At 36.8% G+C, this 17,672-nt stretch overlaps 1 long non-coding RNA gene across 1 annotated transcript in view; it reads right to left on the reverse strand.

Moving 5' to 3' along the window:
• Positions 1-17,557, reverse strand: part of LOC144197580 (uncharacterized) — a 29,173-nt gene extending 11,616 nt beyond the window's left edge. The window contains exons 1-3 of the long non-coding RNA XR_013326547.1: positions 17,525-17,557; positions 16,919-16,978; positions 15,634-15,724 (exon numbers count right to left, since the gene is read on the reverse strand). This is a non-coding gene — a long non-coding RNA (uncharacterized LOC144197580). The remainder of the gene's footprint in view (positions 1-15,633; positions 15,725-16,918; positions 16,979-17,524) is intronic.
• Between the last annotated feature and the right edge of the window lie 115 nt (positions 17,558-17,672).

Consider the following 17,672-nt stretch of genomic DNA (forward strand, 5'->3'; position numbering starts at 1 on the left):
ATGAGATTCATAACCTCATAGTCAACTTTATGACGCATGTAAAAACAGTACCACTTTTGTCCACTGACGTCGCCAAACTCACAGAAAACTGACATTTCCCCCCAAAACTACAGTTTTGACCTCATTTTCTTTCTTAAGTCTCTCTACTTGAATCCAGCAAATCGATTTTTGAATATTAAATGTTAAATAACGTATTTTCACAACTATAAGGCGCACTTAAAAGTCTTACATTTTCTCCAAAATAGACAAGGCGATTTATAATCCAGTGCGCCTTATATATGGAAAAATAAATAAAATGTGCCAATCATTGAGGGTGCGCCTTATAATCCAGTGCGCCTTATATATGGAAAATACAGTATTTAGCTTCTGCAGTCAAGTTTGAAATTGAATAAGGCTGGAAAACAAGAAAATCTGTGCAAATGCAAAAAATATATTGAATAAACAATAGTACTTCAACCAATAGTGGCCTCCACACAGAATAAAAACAAAAAATCCAAAAAAAATACAATAAAAAAATACGGTATTTTCACGACTATAAGGCGCACTGAAGTCTTAGATTTTTCTCCAAAATAGACAGGGCGCCTTATATCCCAGTGCGCCTTATATATGGAAAAAATAAAATGTGCGATTCATTGAGGGTGGGCCTTATAATCCAGTGCGCCTTATATATGGGAAAAATGTGTCATTCATTGAGGGTGCGCCTTATAGTCGTGAAAATACGGTAACAAGATTCAGGAGTGTAAAAAGAGTCATGATAACAAATTCCCATCCTGTGGGATGAACATAATTAGAAGGTATTGCCTATTCATTTTTTCAACCTTATGATTTATCAGTGTTGCTAATCACAAAGCATTTCTTCATAACTAATTCTGGATGACAACAAGTCCTAACTTCAAATGCAAGGACGGATAAAAGACTGAGTTATTATTGCAGTTCCTGTATGTGTCGTTACACGTCGCCGTCATATTCATTAAGTGGAGAATGCGCGGGAGATAAAGGTTGCCGACGAAATGTGGGATTTCCCCCCCGACTGTCAGGACTTGACTTCCCTGCTCTTTGAATGTGTGCGCAAGCTAATGCATGGCTAAGGGCGTCTATATTTTTTTAATAGTTACACAGCATATACGGTCATTGAAATCTGGCTTTGATATGGACGCAGTACTGATTTATGTCCTGACTTTTATCCTGGTTCGGCACCCCCAGGGCACTTTTTTTAGCGGAGAGAGTTTTCAGGTGGAAAAAACACCTGCTTTAAATGATAGTCTGCATTTAAGCACCTGTGTGAAATGTTTGGAGTGTTGTCGATATGTTTGGTGGGATATATTGGGTTATTTTGTATTTTTTAGCAAAGAGGGTTTTGGAAAATGTGAATTTGATTCTTTGGTTTTGTGACATATTGATCAATAATTGTTTTTATTGTCATGGTAAAAGTATAATGGGATTAATACTATGAAAAGTTTGAGGAGCTTGAGTTCCAGGTTAATGTTTGGCGTAGTTGTCTGCATGTTTTGGGGCTATTGTTGAAGGACTGGGTTTGATTCCTGTTTGGAGCGATGTGTTATGGTTTAAATTAAAATAAAGTATTGCATAATTAAATTGTTGGGTTAAAACTAATAGAGGGAAAATCCAATTGACTTAAAATGTAAAGTTAAAATAATTTAAGGCAAGTCCAGTTTGATTAAAATCTTGAATTCAAAATACTTTGTACTTAACTAAAGACCACTTTCCTTAAAATATATTTTAAATGTTAACTTCAAACTAATCTGTACTAAATTGACATACTGTTAACTTAAAATGTTGAGTTCAAAGTATTTAACAGATGTCTAGTTTAATGTTATTCTTCGTATACGCACTTTTTTTGTATTTTAAACATTGTATTATTTTTTCATCAATACCTGAAAATTCAAGTCACCCAAAATTACAGATTTAGCCTAATTATTTAATTTAATTTGTTGTTAAATGTAATAACGCTAGCTATGTCTCAGGCATAGAAACTAGCTCTTAAGCTAACAGTCACAGCTAACCGCTAGGACAAACAAATCAATAACTATAAACAGAAAATATGCATAACATGGTAGTATCTGGGGAATAGTGAAATTTTATCAAGACTTACTGTACAATTTTCCAATAAATATGAAAACTACACCCAAAAACTAAACAATCAGCAACCACCCTAAGAAAAACTATAGTTTCCTGGCTATCTCGGTATAGCATCGAAACGTAGCCGTGATCCGCGATGTTAGCTTCGGATTCCTATAAGCTCCAAATTAAAGCAAGCACATCACGAAAAAGCAACGTGACGACGTGACGGGCCAAAAAAAGGAAGGAAAATAAGCGAAGGGAGCTAAAAGAAGAGTCTAATTGACGCAATCCCCCAAACGACACAGAACCTCATCCCAATCAATATGTGTGAGGAGTAGCAGTGTTGTTACAATACTGCTGTGTGAAACTTATTAGGCCAAAGATGAAAGCATCAAAGTGGCCGGCTAGATTAATTGACATGTTTTATAGCGTGGGCGAAAATAAAATAAATAAATAAAAAGCTGCCGTTGCTGATGCTTGCTTTTTTCGCAGACTACTTTTGAACGAAGCTCCGCTTTTCAAAAAAAAAAAACACAAGTGATGACGACACTTGATTGACAGCTCAAAAGAGTGTTTTTTTCCGCAGCAGCCAAAGCAAATAAATTAATTACAATAACATCAGTGAAATCACTTGACAAGATTCTGACAAGCGCTTGAACGCGCTCCCCGTTTGTCTAGACACGAGTACATCCCGTTCCATTTCATGTACGTTCAATCCCGACCAACTCTTCCTCCGTCAGTATCCGGGCGGGTTTTTATTTTTGGACCGCTAGGGATCACATGGTCTCGGCGGATGAGTTCTATTTAGTAGGAGTTTGATAAATTTGGGGCGTTATCGCATGGAGATATTCGGTGCTCGGACGTTTGGTCGCCGGTCTTTTGGTCGCTGGTCAAATGTTGACAGTTTACTGTTCAAAAACCATTAAAAAAATCATATTCATGACAGTTTGATGTGTAAGGGAGAGAGTTTAATATCTAAGTACTGTTTAAAATCTAATTACTATTTAATATCTAAGTACTGTTTAAAATCTAATTACTATTTAATATCTAAGTACTGTTTAAAATCTAATTACTATTCAATATCTAAGTACTAGTTAATATCGAAGTACTGTTTAATATTTAATTACTATTTAATATCTGAGTAGTGTTTGATATCTAAGTAATGTTTAATATCTAAGTATTGTTTAATATCTAAGTAGTGTTTAATATCTAAGTAGTCTTTAATATCTAAGTAGTGTTTAATATTTAAGTAGTCTTTAATATCTAAGTAGTGTTTAATATTTAAGTACTGTTGAAAACTCATGAATATCACTCTGAGAGCTGGTTTAAACAGTACTTAGATATGAAAAAGTACTTAGATATGAAACAGTACTTAGATATGAAACAGTACTTAGATATGAAACAGCACTTAGATATTAAACAGTACTTAGATATTAAACAGTACTTAGATATTAAACTCTTTCTCATGAATATAATTTTGAGAGCTGGTTTCAACAGTAAACTCTCTGTCACCATTTGACTGGCAACCAAAAAGGAGCAAAAGATCGGCGACCAAACGTCCGATCACCAGATATTCAAGTGTGATAGGTGAACGGGAAAATTTTGACGTGATCCTGTCTCTTTAAATCCCCAAGCTTTTCTGCAAGCGGCAAAAAAATGAGATGAAGGGCCGTGTTTTGGTATTGGGCAGGAGGAGAGGAGCGCTTGCTTTCTCGCACGTGTGTGTGTGTGTGTGCGTCTGCCTGATTGCATCGCCACACAAGCGTGCCTTCAAAGCCTTCCCCTCCCGGCCGCCCAGTTTGACCAGATAAGGGTCCTCCCCAGTCCCACCCACCCCCACACTATGGTTCAGCTAGGGGACAGGAAGACACACAGAGGGGTCAACGGTAGTGCCATCTGAGCCCAAATAATGCATGTCGGCGAGTTGATGCGCTAGGTAGGTGTTAAATCCGGTTTACCATTTTTTGTATGAGTGACGAAAGGGATAATTTATAAACCTGGCGGGTTGATAGGTTTTGCTAAAAAAAGTTTTACTACAGTTGTTTTTTTTTACAAAAATATCATACAAATAGAAGGCTTACTCACTACACATGGTATTATTAATATTGACAAAATTGAGATACATTACATACATACATGACCTTAAAAGTTGTTTGTCCGAGTGGTAGGCTAAAACAAATATAGTACATGTGAAGAAAGTTTTAAAAGTATATTGATTTAACCACATTTTTAGTACAATTGGTGATAAATCTGAAGGCGTAATGACGATTTTTGGTCGATATCTAAACAATACGGTCCTAGTGTTTTGCGTTAAATTGGAATATGTATTTTTGCTAGAATGTTATTTTCAGATATTAGCTAGTTGTAGCTGTCAACATTTTTTTAAATAAATAAATGGGCTTCTCTATCATCAGCCTTTGCATTAATTTAATTTAAAAAATAAAAACACTCAATCACTCATCAGTTTAGAAGTCATAGAATATTTACAGTCCTCCCATTTTAAAACTAATTCTTGAAAAAGCAAAATACAACAAATATTTGACTCCCATTTATACATACTCGGACCTTTTTTGGATAAAAAGCTGGAACACGTTAGCTACATGCTTGCTACTGTCACAATGAAATTTCCCAACTACAGGATGAATAAAGTTATCCAATCCAAACCTAAAAACAGTATAAACGCAAAGACGCAAGTATCCTGGCCGGCTCCAAAACCGAATAAAAAACATTTTCTATTTTCTACCTGGAAGGATTTCATTTGTAGACGAGCTATCAGCTAGCGACCGCAACGAGTCAAATACATATGCGTTTTTTGCCAATGTAAAGAATGAATTCTCCCCTTGCCAAGACAACAAAGGAGCGAGTTGGATCCAGGCACCGTGCTGTGTCATGTAACCAAATAACAAAGTGATGAGTCAGTTCCAGGGCAAACATGAGCCGAGCTAAGAGTCTACAGTGAGTGAAACTTCCATGTGGGGGCTTGTCATCAAGCCAAAGAAAACAGAATCAGCTTAGTTGAAGAAAGAGAGGGAGAGAGGGGAGGAAACTTCTACAATAGCAGGCCTAAAACCTTCTCAAACAAACCCGAGATGGATCCTCCTCAGACAATAGTACGAGGACCGAGTCCAACCACGTGGCTATAGGACTGCCGCGTCATCTTTCTGGGTGAGGCTTTTCCCAGTAATCGTACAATGGCGTGCTTTCTTTGAGCTGATGGGAAACAAATGGGTAAAGCGTGCCCACTCAGATTTGAGGAACTCCCTAATACAGACAAAAAAACGAGTTCACCTAAGAAAGCCTTGAACTAGCATGATAATGAGGATAAAGAAGATGGGTTAGAAGTTCTTGATCTGTTTTCTGGGTATGTGAAAAGCCATAAAGCGAGATTTGTTGATATGGTACCGATGTAATGGAGACTGGGAGAGGAAATGAATCAAAGGGAAGAATCTGGGAGATCCGATGGAGAAGAGAATGGAACAATGGGTTCGTTTCAATCAGGCATTGTGAAAGGACGAATGAAGGTGAGGTGGCGGGGTAGCTTTCAGTAGGACCATCCTGAAAGACCACCTGAGCCAAAACAGGAATAGATTGGAACAGAAATGTCAAGATACGGAAAAACTTGTAAGAGTTGTAGGCAAACAACTGAGGACGGTACAGGCCAGACATTAAAGATATCCTGATAGTGTTGATTTAATCCAGGGGTGTCAAACATACGGTCCGCGGGCCGGATCTGGCCCGTCTGGTGGTTTGGTACGGCCCGGGGAAGAAAGCTGCATTGTATAAAAAAAATATGAATTTTCTTTAAAATTTGTAGTTCTTGTATTATCCGCTAGGGGCGCACTGTTTTAGTATGTGCAGACAACATGTATTGACATTTATTTATGTTCTTATGTTATTCATTTGTTCATGATATATAGTTCATAATGTAAAAGGAAGTTTTTGTTAATAAACATTTTGATAATTTACTCATTCTTTGCACTAATTATTAGTATTAGTGACTTATAAAAAGGAAAAAATAGTGGGCTTATTGTTAGTTCTATGTCATTTTGCAATGAGTTTACTGGCTTGATCTAAATCAATATTTATTTTAGTTTTTTTTAAATATATTTTTACATTTTACAAAATGATTTTTGAACTAAAAACACAAAAATGATTAAAAAAATGACAATTATTGATTTAAAAAAGGAAAAAAAATTAATATACATCTATACTCCATTTTATTTTCATCCTCAAACTGAAAATCAGCACTCATGATTTACTTTCCCGGGCCACACAAAACGATAGCGCGGACCAGATTTGGCCCTCACCCCGCCACTTTGACACACATGGTCTAAAATTTCTTTCATGATGTTTTCTAGTTATGCATTGTTTGTTACGATATACTAACGCACTACAAAAATCTTGAAATTGAGGTAAGAGCATTTGAAACGCAACGATATAAGCACTAAAACTGTTTTTGGCATTTTAAAAAAAGATAAGACTGGCGAGCTAATACAGCCGTAATCCATTTTTTTTCAACCCCCACTTTGGCGGCTTCCCGGCGCTTCTGTTGCATATCTGTGACAGATTAGAACAGATTGCGTAGAATTACCTCGACCAGACATGGCCTCTAACACACTGGCCGTGGACACCACCCCCCCCCCCCACACACACTTAAAAAAAATGGTGAAAGGGGTACATTTGAATTTCAAATTGAGGAAAAGACGAACATATTGACAGAGTTGGAATGTATGATAGGTCTAAAAGTATAGGCTTTATTATGCCACAAGGGGGTTAACCTTCCTAATCCTTAGGGATGTTTAAGTAAAGTGAATATAGGTCAGTCCTTGTTTTGGTTGCTATCTGCCTTTGATTGCGGGATTTTGAAGAAAAAAAATAGTGTCGACATCCTTCTGCTAATGATCGTTTCTTTATGAATAAGTAAATAAACGGGTAAGGCTCTATATAGCCAAATATCAGAGCGAGAGGAATCATTAGTCTTTGTTCTGTGATGGAAAGTGGTTTTAATATAGCGCCGTCTACTGGTTGGTTGTGGTATGACGCTTTGGAAGTGGGTGGGGGGGGGGGTGATGAGTGAAGCGGGGTTTAATCTCAAGACGTGATGCGAGCGTGAGATAAAGCTAACGTGACGGCTTGCCACTCTCAAATGCTGCTTTTGATCATTTTTTCAAGGGAAACTTTGCTGCATTTGAAATTAATTTAAAAGGACGGAAAGTTTGGGGGTAACTTTTAGCTAGTTGATCAGATCTGGTGGAGGAAATTTGATGTACATTCGTTAGACGATAATTCACTGAGGGCTTTCATAGGGATTCATACGTAGAACTTCACACAATAGGTTGGTTATCAAATAAAGTACGTTTGATGGCCGAAAGAATACTGTTACGGTCATATATTGTATATTGGTTTTTCGTATTTATCGTATGTTCTCACATTTGTTGATCAAACGGCTTATACGTGCATAAATTAAGACTTGACATGCACGGAATTGCAAGGTGACAAGGACAAAAAATGCCATAAACCAAGAGAAATGTATTTTAACGTCTATGAATAAGATTAATGAAAGAAATGCAGTTTTTAAGTTGTGTATGTGCCTTTAAGACCCTTTCGGAATGTGCAATCTAGCAATGGATTTATACACAATCTCAGAAAGACACAAATTTTCTTAAGATTTTCCCTTCAAAGTAACATATTTGTACTACCTATTAAAACCATGAATATGGAGGTAAAAATTGTGAATCAAGGGGGCGGCTTATACGAGAGAAATTGCATAATTCAACGGTTTTAAGGCCATTTTAAAAGGGTACGGCTTATATGCGAGATAATACGATAAATGAATTAAAGTTGTGAGTTGAGGTTTTGTGAGAAATTATTGTTTCACCAAGAACAGTTGAAGCCTAACAACAGTTTTTTGGGGGGTAAAACTGCTCTTTTTTGAATATGATCGAGATCCCACTTTTTTCTCAACAATTTTTACCATCAAATATTTTTGTTTTGCTTCATACCACCTCTCCAAAATGGCCACACAACCCTAAACTGCTCAACATCGCAAACATTTTCCCCCAATTTCAATCCTACAAACATCTTTTGCTTCTGCTCACAGTATAAAATGTACGCACCTCAAACTAAAACCTCATTTTCTGTTGACTCCTTGCCATCTAAGATTTATACTACGCAGTTAACCTGTTCTGAAATGATTTAGTGGCGCAAAAAAAGCCCCTACAGACTCTTTCATTTACACATGAATGCCTTGGAGGTGAGGTGTGTATGTATATATGTGTATTTATGTGTGTATGTCTATGTGTGAGCTGGAGCAGGTGTACAAAATAGGAAGGGAGGGTGTAGCGGGGGTAAGGTGGGGTCACAGACTGGGACCCCACCTGGGCTCACTCATAACAAATGGGGGGGGGGGGGGGGGACGTAAGGTGGACTACAAAGAGTCTGAGGTCCATGGACGACATAACAGCGCCAAAGTCCCATTGTTCTGTCCCCGTTTCATGTCTCCGCCTCCTCTCCAAATATTTGGAAGAAGGCTCGGAATAACATGGTGGTGCTGAGACTATTTGACTGTGTATATTGTTGAAAGGAACTCTGGCAGTGGCGGTTTTTGGCTCTTCAAAAGACATTTTGGGCTTTGTTTCGTTTGGGTTTTGTTTGCTCCTGTACTGGATTGTGTTCTGGGATTTTGTGGATATCTTATTGTTCCAGGATTGGAGATTGTTGGACAGCATAGCACCCGCTGGCTCGTTTATTTAGATGGCGTCATGTGACTTGATTGTAATGGGGGTTTAGATGGCCGAAATGGAGGGCCAGGATGAGAATGGGTGGTTTTTACCGGTGTTTGTTAAAGGGGTTTTTTGGGAGGCTGATAGCGGTAGGGACTGTATTAAAATGGCGATTAATTTGCTTGGAATTCTGGGATAAAGTGATGGGGAGAGCCTTTGGATGGGATAGAATTGTGATGTCTGCAACAATGGCTAATAAGTGATAGTTTTTATCACTTATTCGGCAAAGTTTTAGGTCAATATGACCATCAGAATACTGGTTTCCAATTGGATGAACTGATTTGTGTAACATAAACACATAACGGAATTTCGCCTTAAGGCTCATTTTCCGTTTGACCAATTACGGATCAGGAAACAGAAGATTTACTGCTGACAAAATAGATAATTTTTTTCTTTCATTTTTGGAAAACGAAAAGAATAAAATTGTCCAAAATATACACGAACATGACGTTAATCTGGTGGGAAACAAATAATTTCCCATTGTTTGTCCTGATTTGTCTTAAATAAACAAAACATCACCTGAAAGGCTCATTTTCCATTTGACCAATTACGAATCAGGAAATATAAGATTTACTACTGACTAAATAAACAGTATTTTTGTCATTTTCAGAAACGAAAAGAATAAAATTGTTCGTAACATACACGAAAACACTAGTTAATCATCTCATCCGATTGGGGGATGAGCATGAATCTCTACATTTGGGGGCGTCATGTTCCAGGACCGTTTGATGGCCCTTTCCTGGGGATCCCAACTGGGATGGGGGGGCCCTAGGGGTGCCCTGAAGCACGGCCCCCTTTACCCGGGTCTGAGTGACAGCTCTAATGAAGCCTGCCATCACAGGGTGAGGGACCACTCAGGAGCAAGGCGAGGCGGGAACTTCAATCAGCTTACGTGACGTCCGAGGAGTTTTGATTTCTCGGCACTGGTGGGGTTTGTGAAAAAAAGGGGGGGGGGGGCATCAATCTGCCTTTGAATACTTCTCCATTTACCGAGTGTCACTTCTCGATGTTGTGGAGAAGACAGACACTGGTGGAGGGGAGTGGCTTTGAATTTTTCATAAGCAAAAAAAGCAGTAAGATGGCACTTCTCCTGAGGGAGTGCATCAAATGAACGCAGAGTTTTTGTCATGTGAGACGACGACTCTGGTATTTCGCTAACAATTAGAGTTGTTTGTCAAGCAAACTTTGGGAGGGGGGGGGGAATCAAGTAGTGGTATATATTTGAGGGTACGTTCAGATGTTTATCTCTTTCCGAATTAAATGCATAGGTCCTTCATCTATGACAGGGGTGGGGGCAAAGTTTTGGGCCCGGGAGGGGCCATATTGACGATAAAAATGTGAGAGATGGGCGGGGTCAGTACAAGATATGATACATGTAAAAAAGTGCATCCGTTAACAGTACATATGAAAGATAAACAGGAAAAAAGGGATTAAAGTATAAACATACTCATTATTAAAGTAAGTTTTTGTTTTATCAGTTGATGGGTTTGCTTACAGAGTCAATTTATTGATTTATTATCTATAATACCAAACAGGACAATTCTCAATGTGGCCACAAGAAGGCATCTAATCAATGGAAGTGGATAGATACAACCCTTTCAAAACAAAGTATACCAATGCCATTCTAAATTAAACAAATCCTCAAAGCAGCAAAATTATATTTAAAGCTTAAAACTGAAAGATAGCTTGTTTTTAACGTTTTAAAGTTGTTCAAGAAATGTTTCATGGCAATGGATGTCATTCAAAAAAATCACTTCCAGTATACACACAAATACGGTAAGTACGATAAGTACGACAAGTACGACAAGTACGACAAGTACGACAAGTGCGACAAGTGCGATAAGTGCGATAAGTGCGATAAGTGCGATAAGTACGATAAGTACAATAAGTACAATAAGTACGATAAGTAATTAGAGCATTCAATTCTTGAAAGGTCACACTCAGAGCATCAATGCTAACGGCTATACTAATCCAGTTATCCTATTATTGACAACAAAACCAAAAGATCCAGATCTAAATTAACCAATGCATACTTTTGCAAAACTTCAAAAAGTACATTGCGATTGAACTCCATCAACTTAAAGTTGGAGATCCTACTCAAAGCCAGTTCTTGAGAATACTACATTCTTGGCTTCATTTGGTTGACTGCAATTAGCGCTTGGTGAACAAATGAGCGTTAACCCGCTCACAAGATCGCAGCGGCGCCTCCGTTGGCGGAACATTGAAGAGCGGCCGAACCTCAGAAGGCTTTTTTTTGCCACTTTGTTCTATTATTCACTATCTCTGGCTTCAGAACTCTACGGCATCTCCACGGGGCTGCAGTCAAGATCCTGACGGGAAGACTCGTTTGCCGCCCGGAGCCTGTTTACGCCCGGCTAGTAGTAGCGCGCAACAGCCTACGCGTTTGGTTTCTACGCGCGTCACCAACGGCATCAAATATAAATCAAAAACAGCCATTTTGTTAATGACGTGTTTTTGGAAAGTTGACTACATGAGCGCTGTTTTGTGCTCAGATCGAGTTTTACGTCAAAGAAAGTTGAAGTCCGTCTACTTAAAATGACTTTCTGGTGACCTAACGTAAGAATGAAGACTTTAGTTTTGTAATTTTAATTTTTATTCCTCTCCTAATGTTATTTCAAAAGACTTTCTGGTCATGTAATGTAAAAATAAGGACTTTAATATTAGAATTTGACATTTGTATTCTTCTCCTAATGTTATTTCAAACGACTTTCTGTTCAAGTAACGTAAGAAGGACTTTAATTTTGTAATTTTAAACTTTTATTAGTCTTTTAATGTTATTTTAAACAACTTTTTGTTTACTTAACATAAAAAATTAGGACTTTAATTCCATAATTTTACAATTTTATTCCTCTCATGTTATTTTAAAGTACTTTCTATTAAGATCACACACAAACGAGGACTTTAATTCCCTAATTTTTACATTTTATTCTAATTTTACAGAAAAATGAGCGGCGAATGAGGACTTTAATTCCCTAATTTTAACAGTTTATTCAAATTTTAGAGAAAAACTGGCAGTGGTTAACTTGTCAGTCTCACAGTTCTAGGGTCATGGGTTCAATACCAGGTCAATCCTTAATGTGTGGAGTTTACATCTTTGCCCTGAGCTTGCATGGGTTTTCTCTGAGTGCTCAAGTTTCCTCCCACAGTACAAAAAAACTTGCTAAGCTTATTAGCTGAACATTTACATAACTATAATTGATTGTTTTGCTCCTTCAGCCCTACAATTGGGCACCAATTGACCAGCTAGCACCCACAGTTAACTGAGATAGTCTCTAGCACCACCACGACCCTTTTCTCCAAAAAACAAACAACTCTGCCTGGCTTTTGTCGTCGAAATTTGCCCCGGCTGTCCTGTCGCCGGCACCCCCGAATGCTGATTTGTACCCACATAAATAGCCATTTCAAAGATAAAAGCAAACATGTTTGTTTTTTTGTTTGTGTTTTTTTTAACGCTCTGCTCGACTCCCCAAAGGCATTTAGAGCACTTTGGTAATAAGGCGAAGGGTTTAGTCGAAGCGAGGAAGAGCAGAAGACTCTTTGATGTACTCTTAGATGAAGCGAAGTCTACAGCAATGTCTACAAAAATACACGCCGCCGCTCGACTAGACGCGGGGCTCCTTCTCAGCTGGCATGGCCGTCCTCCACGCTCCCAAAGCGCCATGAAAGACGGGCGGGAGGGCTTGTACGGACCTTGTCGACAGACAGCCTGGCATAAACACCCCCCCGTATACATTCACATGCGGAAAATGGCGACTGGGGACAGTGTGGGGTTTTTTTCACGTCAGAAATGTTCCCTTAACGCAACTCCGACTAAACTTTGGGAAATTTTGCGCTTTGATATAATGCTCGGCTTTAAAGGGATTCAGAGAGATGGGTGGGGGGTGAAAAAGTGTGGCGGAGTTTGAGTGAAGTTGGTAGAATGTTGTTTTTGTGATTTTATTTGGAGTGGTGGATTTGCCATTTTTAGGGTTTGGGGGTTATAATATATATAATAAGAATGGAAAATGTAGGTATGAAATTGAGAGTGGAGTTTAATGAGTTGGATTTATGGAATATTAGAAATTATAGCTATTTTGTGTGGTATGTGTACATGGATGTTGTTTTTTTGTTAGAATTTTAAGATTTTTTTGGGCGTTCTTAAACAGTAGCTAGAGGACAGAAATCATTAAATATTGTGTTTTTCTTTAATCTGCATTTCGGAATTTAAATATTAAAATAGGGGGGGGGGGGGGGATTTGTACTTTTTTCATTAAAAAATTGAGTAAATAAGTAAATACTATTTTTCCTGTGCTTGTCTTTGCGGAAAAAAAGTGAATAATCTCTTTAAAATTAATAAAATCAAAAACTATTCTTATATATGCTTATTAATATAAAAATAGAACAATTAATTGTTAATTTAATGACTATATTCGCTTTTTTCCCAGTTTTGAATTAAAATATGACATTCACATATCTATATAATTATATATACAGGCAAAAATTCTATATATACTAATATTGAAAGAATACAAGATAATATTTTGCCATTGTGAACCCTAAAACTACATCTAAAACTGGATTTTGAGCATGTGTAGGTCATAAAAAGCCTTTAAATATTTAATTGACTATCAAAATAGTTGACAATTGTCTATCTAATGAATTATGCCAAGTATTCCAATCCATTTTGAGTGGGAGGCAATATACTGGCCTGATTGAACGTCTGTCAGCAAATGAGTTAAACAAAGAGGAAGTTGTAGAGTTTTGTTGGTTTTATTCTGCGCCCTTCAAAGGCTTCCTTTTCTGACTGTTCCCAAAATATTTGAATCATTAAAAGTAAACAAAGCGTTGGATTCTGCAGAACTGCAAAATGGGAAGTTCTTGAGGAAATGCTGCCCTCCACTGGCCAGGCTGGGCAATGCTTCGAAACTAGCAATTACAATAGGACTTTAAGTATAGAATTATACTATATATTATATTATAAATCGCTGGATTTAAATAATAACATTTACGGTAAACATCTCCATGACTATTAGTGTGACTTTCATCTATAAAGTATGATAGTTTACAAAAAGTAAAAGTAAACATTGCAATCTTCTCTCTCACTATTTTTTTCTTTATTATGATTACGCAACTTTTATTTACAAAGGACCGCCAATCATCTCCCCAAACTTTTTCAAAGCTTTGAGTGGAGTGCCCATTTGTTTTCTGATGATATCTCCGACATCTCCAATTCAAACAGATGCTCAATTATCTCTAGTGTGAATTATGGATTAAATATGAATTAATAATACCAAAGAGACTCGTGGGAGAATGGGCACGGTCAATTAGGAGCGAAAGCGAGGCGAAAGGCTCAGCGACTGAACACGCACGCACTCACGCACGCACGCGTTGCATCGTTATCAGCGAGCGTCTTGTCGGACACCATCAGCTAAACGCCGCCCTCCAACGCACGCCACTTCAAACGAACGTCGCTCTCGCATGCGTCCGTACATCATTTGGATACTTCTGCTCAACTTACACATTCCAAACAAGGGCAAAATTATATTTATACTTATATTAGACTGGGGAGCCTGGCAGGGATAACATTTTATTCATGTGACTAATTATCTATGTTGACTACTAATGTATTAAGATACTACTACTTCTATCTGTTATGTTGACTACTTTTCTATGAATTATTTATTGATTTTAATTTTTTTAATTCGGATTTATTGATTATTTAATCTTTTTAATTGTTATTTATTGAGTTTTTATTTTTTATTAGGGTTTTTATTAGGATATTTGTATTTTTTATTCTTATTTATTGATTTTTTATTTTTTTATTAGGGTTTTTATTAGTATATTTGTATTTTTTTTTAATTCTTATTTATTGATTGTTTTTTTTTTTAATTCTTATTTATTGATTTTTTTAATTAGGGTTTATATTAGTATAACTGTAGTTTTTTATTCTTATTTATTAAATTGTTTTATTTTAATTTGTTTATTTTTCATTTTTCTATTCGTATTTAGGCATGTATTTTTTATTAGAATTTATTGATTATTTTTGTGTTCATTTTTGTTGTTATTTGTACACTTATTCATGTTGTTGACTACTTATTATGTTGACTACTTATTTGTATTACTTATTTATTGTTATCATTTATTTAGTTTCTTTAGTGTTGTTATTTGTGTACTATGTGGTGAAACGTTAAATCTCATTGCACTTTATGATGACAATACAATCATTCAATTCAAAATACATTTATACACATACATAGACACACACATCATACATATATACATATATATAAACATGTAATAGTTCTTTCACATTCTGACACATTACTTTTTAGTACTAACCTATGACCACAAGGTGGCAGCATAACCAAAAATTCAGCTGACCAGACTGTACTCCTAAAATGCATGTTCTCTCAAGCAATCAAGGCAAAATCACTAACCCAGCAAAAAAAAAATTGGACTGAAGGCCAGAGCAACTTCATCAGTCTACTGCTGACATTAACTCTCCACATAAATACTCTCAGTAAGTAAAGTACGCAATAGGAGCACGACCAAAGGCGCCTTGCTCATGTCTCATAGCCAATATGGAGAATAAATCTCACATCCTGTCTAAAATTCAATAAAATGCAAGACCTAGCTGCTTGTGGCGCTCATACTAATCAGAAGGCATTTTTTTCTCAGTTAAAGCATGACATACAGTCGTTTATCCATAAAAATGAAGACAGTTCAGCTCTGTAGAAGAAGAAGAAAAAAAATAAAGGGAAAGTCTAACCTTGCCTGCCATGGCGTATCGATTTCCCAGACTTCTCCGAGGGAGTATTGATGACTCGGCAGTTTGTCTTCCTGGTTGTGCTTCTTGAAATCTGTACGGTCACAGGCAAATAATCAGGCATCACCAAACTGTAACGTACAATCGAGCAGATGGATTTGTTTGGACAGCGTGACCGTTTCCTCGCCATTCAAGCCGCCGTTGCTTAATACAACGTCTGTTATTTGGTGACAGGGTGTTGCAGTGAGTGTGACATTAACAAATTACACGCCATTCGCCAAACTGCACACCCGAAGGCCTATTGATTAAAGTAGCGTGAAGAAGAAGAAGTCTAGGAAGGTTAGTGAGGGCAAAGTAAGAAAGGAGAAACAGACTCTAACCGTAACTCAAACTGAGGTTCTGTGCTCATTAATCTGCAAGTGTTGGAGATGGAAATTCATTTTTCTAAATGGTGTAATAAAAAGGTCAGAGTAGATGAAGTATTGTGTCTGATTCAAGATGTATGTGATATTTGCAAATTAAAAAATCTGTGGAAAATATCATTTGTACATGAGTTATTTAATTTTAATTAACCCTTTAATTGTCAGGGTTTTGGGAGTAACCGGATTATGGTAGGATATGTAAACAAGTACAAAATACTAATGTAATCATCTATTTTAAGGTATTTAGTCAAAAAATATAAAATAACAGAGCTTTTTACCCACACTTTAATTATTAAAAGTGCTATTAAATCCTGTACAGTTAAAAAAATGACAGCGAACCCACGTATTTTGCATCCACGGTGTATTATTTGGTAGTTTTTTTCACAATCCATCCTTAAATCAAATGAGAATAAAACCCAAACAATAACTGTTTCGTTCAACCTAGCACGATATGTCTGTACTGCCCTCTACAGGAAAATTCCTAACTTACAACATGCTACAGGCTAATAATTCCACAAATAACCTAAATGACAAAAGGTGATTTTAAAATTAGTGTACAGAAGAAGAACAACAACAATGTATGGGTTAACTTGACTAGCCTTTTAGCTAGTAACAAACACAGAAAGCCGTTTTTCTTCATAGAAAATTATCAATACCATTGATGATCCTAGAAGTACAATCTAATTGCATTCTTCTGCTTAAAATTTACATTAGTTTATTATTATTGGATATCCAAGCAGGAGGCTGACAGTGAATTTAGATTAATTTGTCAATAATAGTTTAACTGAGAAGATGGCAGCGACTATGAGCCAATGAATTAAAAAAGTGTATGTTTTTCAACACCAAAAAAATGAGTGGATACTTACAGGCTTTCAGTCTGATCCAATGTGAGTGAGACCTGGAGACCTCCCTCCTGGTGGTCTAATCTGGGGGGCAAAAACAGGGGGGTTAAGGAGATTGTTTTTGAATTATACATTTTGGAATGAAATAAAAAACCAAACCTTTCCATTGGAAAAACAAATAACTGAATTAATAATAAATACTGTAACAGAATTAAATCATTTAGTCGAAAAAAATAGTACTAAAACGAAGCATAACCATATCCACCTGATTCATTTTGTAATTAATAAAGTGTCTATCATGCAAGTAGTAATTACTAGTCCCATCTTTGGCAAAACAATAAAAACGTAATAACAATTTGCAAATACATACAACCATAACCACTTAATAATAACAAATTACCTAATACAATGATACTTTGTGAAAACATGTGATAGTTAAAACCACACTTGTCCTCGCTTTTACTTCGTGACAAAAAAGACCTTATTTCGATCCAACTCACTTCAATTCACTTATTTATACATTCAAACAAAAAATAATTTCACTTGACCGCTTAAGTATGGCATTAAAACAAACCAACTTTACGTCGAAAAGGTCAAAGTAGCTCAATTTACATGAGCAAACATTCTTACCGTGCTACGGCAGCCATTGCGTTAGCAAAAAAAGACCTAGCTATAGCTAGCAATGAATTACGTAGCCAAACAACTTCGCGTTAATTAATGCGAAATTAAGAGCACATTTGCTCATTAGTGCCCTCCGGTGGTGAAAGAGTGCAAACAC

The sequence above is a fragment of the Stigmatopora nigra genome, chromosome 6 (assembly GCF_051989575.1).
Source record: "Stigmatopora nigra isolate UIUO_SnigA chromosome 6, RoL_Snig_1.1, whole genome shotgun sequence".
NCBI classification, from domain to species: domain Eukaryota; kingdom Metazoa; phylum Chordata; class Actinopteri; order Syngnathiformes; family Syngnathidae; genus Stigmatopora; species Stigmatopora nigra.